Below are 5,948 nucleotides of genomic sequence, written 5' to 3'. Positions count from 1 at the left end.
GTAACCAAGGTGTCATCTGGGCTGTGCTTTTTTTTTTTTTTTTTTTTTTGTCTTTTTGCCATTTCTTGGGCTGCTCCTGTGGCATATGGAGGTTTCCAGCCTAGGGGTCTAATCAGAGCTGTAGCTGCCGGCCTACACCAGAGCCACAGCAACACAGAATCTGAGCCACCTCTGCAACCTACATCACAGCTCACAGCAACGCTGGATCCTTAACCCACTGAGTGAGGCCAAGAATCGAACCCACAACCTCATGGTTCTTAGTCAGATTCGTTAACCACTGAGCCACAACAGGAACTCCTAGGCTGTGTTTTCATCTGAAGATTTGACTGGGGAAGAATCCACTTCCACCTTATTCAGGTTGTTGGCAGAATTCAACTGTGACTATATGATTGAGGGGCTGGCTTTTTGCTAGATATTGTCTAGAGGGCACTCTCAGGTCCTAGAGGCTGCCTAGAGTTTCTAGAACACGGTTGCTTGTTACACGGGTGCCTCTACATGGCTGCCTATTTGGTCAAGCCAGAGAGGAGACACTCTCTCTTCACTCTGCTGAAATGGAATCTTCTGTAGGGGAGCCTAATGGAGCGACACCCATCCCCTTCGCCAGATTCATTGAGGTAGAAGCAAGTCTCAGGTCTCGCCCACACCAAGAGAGGGCGGGTTGTACAGAGGCAGGGACCACAGGAAGCGAAGTCTTTGGAGGTCTCCTTAGAGTCTATGACCATCACACTTCAACATAGACATAAGATTCATTTCTTTCTGGAATTATGAGCAGTTGTGTATTGCCAGACAGCCCTCAGGAATCTAGCAAGCTCCCCAGGTAGAGATCATTGTCTTACTCATCGCTGGCCATCTCCCACTGCCTGGCAGCGTGGATTTCATGTCCTGTGCTGGTTATTCCGTCTGCCCCCTCCCTCACTCATTCTCCACCTTTCTCAGTCTGCTCAGAGCCCCAGGAGGCTGGCCCCCTGGACTGGATCACTTGAGCTCCCTGACCCTCTGGCTTCAGATGGGGCTCATCTGTTGAGAGGCACTGGAAGGAGATTAGAGGTGGGGAAGAGAGAGGGGCTGGACATCTGTTCCCCTCCCCCACGCCCTGCTGGGTCTGTTGGGGCCCTGGTGGGTTTTTTTGTTTTGTTTTGTTTCTTTCTTTTTTCTTTCCTTTTTTTTTTTTTTTTTTTTTTTTTGCCTTTTAGGGCTGCACCTGTGGCATATGGAAGTTTCTGGGCTATGAGTTGAATCGGAGCTGCAGCTGCCAGTGTCTGTACACCACAGCCACAGCAACACCTGATTCGAGCCATGTCTGTGACCTACACTGCAGCTCATGGCAATGCCAGATCCTTAACCCACTGAGCAAGGCCAAGGATCAAACCTGAACCCTCTTGGATGCTAGTCCAATTCGTTACAGCTGAGCCACAACGGGAACTCCAGCTCTGGTTGTTTTCTTCCACTTTCAGGCACAGCTCCAGCCAGAGCCTTCTCCAGCTCTTGTGACAAAGCCTCTCCCTCTACCCTCAGGCTTAGGGCTTCCTTGTGTTGCCATCCTCTGGGCACAAGACCAGCCCCTTAACTATGCCCCCTTACCTGTGAACAGTCTTCTCATGAAACAATCCCCAATTACTTTTATTTTTTTTGGCCACGCCCATGGCATCAGAAGTTCCCAGGCCAGGTATCAAACCAGCGCCACAGGTGTGACCTGAGCCACAGCAGCGACAATCCTTAACCGCTAGGTCACCAGGGAACTCCCCCAATTACATTTTTGAGAGTAACATTTGACTGATGGGGGCTTGAGCTCAATAAAATATTATAAATGAATGAATGTGCACATGATTAAAGAAAGCTAACATGGGATGGAGCTGTTATGAAACGTCCACTGCCTTCAAGGCACAATGCCGAGCTTGATAAAGAAGCTCATGATAGTCCTGTGGGGTGGGTGTTATTATTTCCCCGTGAGACAAGAGGAATTGGGGGCAGAAAAGGCACATTCTGGGTTCACAAATATTTTGGCCCCGCCCACAGCATGCGGCGGTTCCCGGGCCAGGGATGGAGCCAGCGCTGTAGCGGTGACCCAAGCCTCTGCAGTGACCATGCTGGATCCTTAACCTGCTGCGCCACAGGAGACCTCCCAGTCCACAAAAACTTTAAGCTGTGGTACCGAAAGCTTTTCCACCTCATCACCTTGCTTTTAGCCTAAGTCTTTAAAACTTTGGGGAAAACCTGGATGGAGCCAGAGGCCCCTATAAGCCTCTCAGTCCAGTGCCTTGCACTGCGGCCCTCCAGCCTGAGCCATCCCCACTGACAGGCGGGTCATCCCCCTCTGTTGGGTGTGGGGCCCCATCCCTGTCTCAGCCCAGGAATGGAATCCCATGGCTTCCCAACCCCAGAGCCCAGACTCCCTCTTCAGTGGCCTCTGGAGTCTCTCTCTCCATCCTTCCCCCAAGACATGGACACCAAGTCAGGGAGGATCGCCATCCACCCGAAGGCATCCAGGAAGAGGTGGATAACAAGAAGGGCACAGAAGGGCAGGGTGGACGGCCCATGCCGTGGACACAGGAGAGGGGTTGGTGGCTTCCCCTGGCTGCTCTGTCTGCAGGACCCCCTCCTGGCACAGATGCCATGCCTGAGGGAGAGAACCCTGCTGAATAGTGCCAAGGAGAGGAAGCTGGTGGACTAGGGACATAGAGGTAGAAGCCATTCCCGGAAGGGACAGGATGGGTGGCAATCCCAAAGGACTGATCCCTTCCAAGCCTGCCTATCCGCCCCCTCGCCACCACCACAGAAACACAACAGAGCCCCGAGCATAAGTTCTTGGCTTCCTTGGACAATTCCACCCGGACTGGCACCCCACCTGGGCAGACTTCTCTATAAGGTTTCCTGGAAGCATGGGTGGAGGGTGCTCTACCAAGGTGAACCTCAAGGGGGCGACCTTCTGCAGAAGAGAGGAGGGGGGATCAGTCTGGGAAGTAAAGATGCTGGCCTTGTCCCCACCCCAGAAGGCTGTAGGGTCTGGAAGGAGTGAGAGCATCCTAGTCCATCTTTGCAGCCCAAAGACTCAGCCTGCAGTAGGTGTTCACCCAGAGTCTGTTGGAGGATTGATGCGACATAAGGACTTTTTTTTCTTTGCTTTTTAGGGCCGCTCTTGCAGCATATGGAAGTTCCCAGACTAGGGGGAATCGGAACTGCAGCTGCCGGCCTACACCACAACCACAGTAACTTGGGGTCTGAGCCGCATCTGTGACCTACACCACGGCTCACAGCAACGCTGGATCCTTAACCCATTGAGCAAGGCCAGGGATGGAACCCACATCCTCATGGACCCTATGTCGGGTTCTTAACCCATTGAACCACAACAGGAACTCCAAGATATAACTTTTGGTAGACTGAAAACTTGCCTTTCTCGCCACCTCTTTTCAAAATCCCACTAGAGTGGCAATAAACTTTTAAAAGCTACACATCCACAGAGACCAAGAGAAAGAAGACAGCAGATGAGAGGTTCTAATAAAATGTTGGTAACAGAACGCAGATGGGTGGGTGGTGTTTTAACGGAGTGCAGTGTTGACACCTATGTGCTTTCAAAGAGCAGGAGGATGTGGAGGTTGGGACAGACACAAAGCCTGTTCCTGCCACAGAATTCTGGAGGCCTGGGAAGTGGGTGCAGAAGGTGCCCTGAAGGCTGGGATGCAGGACAGGCGGGGCCGAAATAGGAAGTCTGGTGGGAAGCTCGTGTAAGGAGCAGGTGGCTCCCGGGAGGCCCTCCTCAGGCAGCAGAACGGATACGAGCTGTCTTGTCCCCTCTTGACCCTGGTGGAAAGTCATTCTGGAGACTTGAACTAAAGAGGTCTTAGCCTCTAGGTACAGCTTGGGAAGAGAGACAGGCTGCTCTAGAAACCAGGGAGATGTGGCTCAGGGGGTTAAGAACCCAACTAGCATCCATGAGGACATGGTTCAATCCCTGGCCTCACTCAGCGGGTTAAGGATCCGGCATTGCGCTGAGGTGTAGGTCACAGATGCGGTTCAGATTCAGTGTTGCTGTGGCTGTGGCATAGGCCGGCAGCTGCAGCTCTGATCAGACCCCTAGCCTGGGAATTTCTATATGCTTCAGGTGTGGCCCTAAAAATAAAAAAAATAAAAATAAAAATAAAAAAACAGCAAACAACCAGGAAGAAAGAAATCAGGGAGTTAAGGGGTCTACATATAAACGGCGAGATCCCCCCGTCCCCCCAACATCCTTGCCACGCTGGCTCCAGACAGGAGAAATTTGGTGCATGTGCCAAATGGCCTGCTTCCCACCAAGGATCACCAGGCCTTGGAGGAAAGCCTCTAACTTGAAAGACAGCCTACATCAAACAAACAGAACCACCTGCATTCTTCACTGATAGGTAATATTTAGGAGGGCCTCTCCCTTTCTCTCTACTCACCATTTTCTTTTTCTTTCTTTCTTTTTTTTTTTTTTTTTTTGTCTTTTTTCTTTTAGGGGCGCACCCACGGCATAATGGAGGTTCCCAGGCTAGGGGTCAAATTGGAGCTGTAGCTGCCAACTAACACCACAGGCGCAGCAGCTTGGGATCTGAGCCACATCTTCGACCTACACCACAGCTCAAGGCAATGCCAGATTGTTAACCCACTGATGGAGGCCAGGGATCAAATCCGAAACCTCATGGTTACTAGTCGGATTCGTTAACCACTGAGCCGCAGCGGGAACTCCTACCGTCTTTTCAGAGAAGGGTATTCAGGAAAGCCAAGCCGATGCATTAGCTGCTTCTCTGGGTCCCCAGCATCCTCTCCCTTCGTCCCATTCCAGCCCCAACCTCTTGTGCTCTAGAGTATGCACCACTGAATACACCTCTCCACCTAGAAAGAGATGTGATTCCAAGAAACGAAACCAGTTGGATTCACCCAGCAGTGCTGGTAAATATTTAACCACTGGTTCTCCAGGAAAAAAGGAAACCCAGATTTGTAGGTATTTGCTGGTTTCCATCCTGTGAACACTCCCACTGTGGCTGATTTCAAGCTACCAGTGTGGAGTCACTGGCTGTGGGGTTGGGAGATGTCTGCCATCAGCAGCCACTGGCTGTGGGGTTGGGAGATGTCTGCCATCAGTCTGAGCTGGTCTCACGAGGCCATTGGATTCACCCATGGGTGCCAGTGACCCGGGAATCATTCAGGCCACTGCTGTGGGTCAAGTGCCCTCTGCCTTCATCCTCCTCCTCCGGGAACCATGGCCATGAGTCTAACCAACCTCAGCGTCAGCTCTTCTGGACCAGAGAGGAGATTTGAGATGGGGAATCCATCCCTCACCAAAAAACTATAACTCTGAAGAGGTGGTTTTATGTAAAATCAGGGCTGAAAAAGTTGTGGCTCAGCCGTATCGAAGCCAGCTAGTATCCATGAGGTTGCAGGTTCAATCCCTGGCCTCGCTCAGTGGGTTAAGGATCCAGCATTGCCATGAGCTGTGGTGTAGGTCAAAGATGTGTCTCAGATCTGGTGTTGCTGTGGCTGTGGTGTAGGCTGGCAGCTGTAGCTCCAATTCGACCCCTAGCTGGGAACCTCCATATGCCACAGGTGTAGCCCTAAAACACACAACAACAACAACAACAACAGAGCTGAAGAGGAGGCCCCACAGAAACAGGGTCCACTCTCTGCCTTACTTCTCCATTCCCTAGTGGCTGCCTCAACCCCAGGTCACTGTCAGCGGATATATCTCTTTCTTGTTGTGAGGGTTGCCAAGCCTGGACCGTGGGGATTATGTGTCCAGCAGGGACTTTATTTGCGATTCAGGCTCTGGAGGGGGGCTGGGGGTCACTCTGGAGGGGGACTGGGGTCACTCTGCGGACGAGGGGGTGAGAATCAAGTCCTTCCAAGGTTTCATACACCTCCAAACATAACCTTGCTGTACTACCGCCCTGTGACCTCAGTTTTCCCACCCACGGCCACCCATACAGATGCCAGGC

Source organism: Sus scrofa, chromosome 7 (assembly GCF_054392235.1).
Source record: "Sus scrofa isolate SSC_HxYL_T2T_F1_AM1 chromosome 7, Sscrofa_HxYL_maternal_Yorkshire_Landrace_v2.0, whole genome shotgun sequence".
NCBI lineage: Eukaryota > Metazoa > Chordata > Mammalia > Artiodactyla > Suidae > Sus > Sus scrofa.
This window is presented reverse-complemented; position numbering follows the sequence as displayed.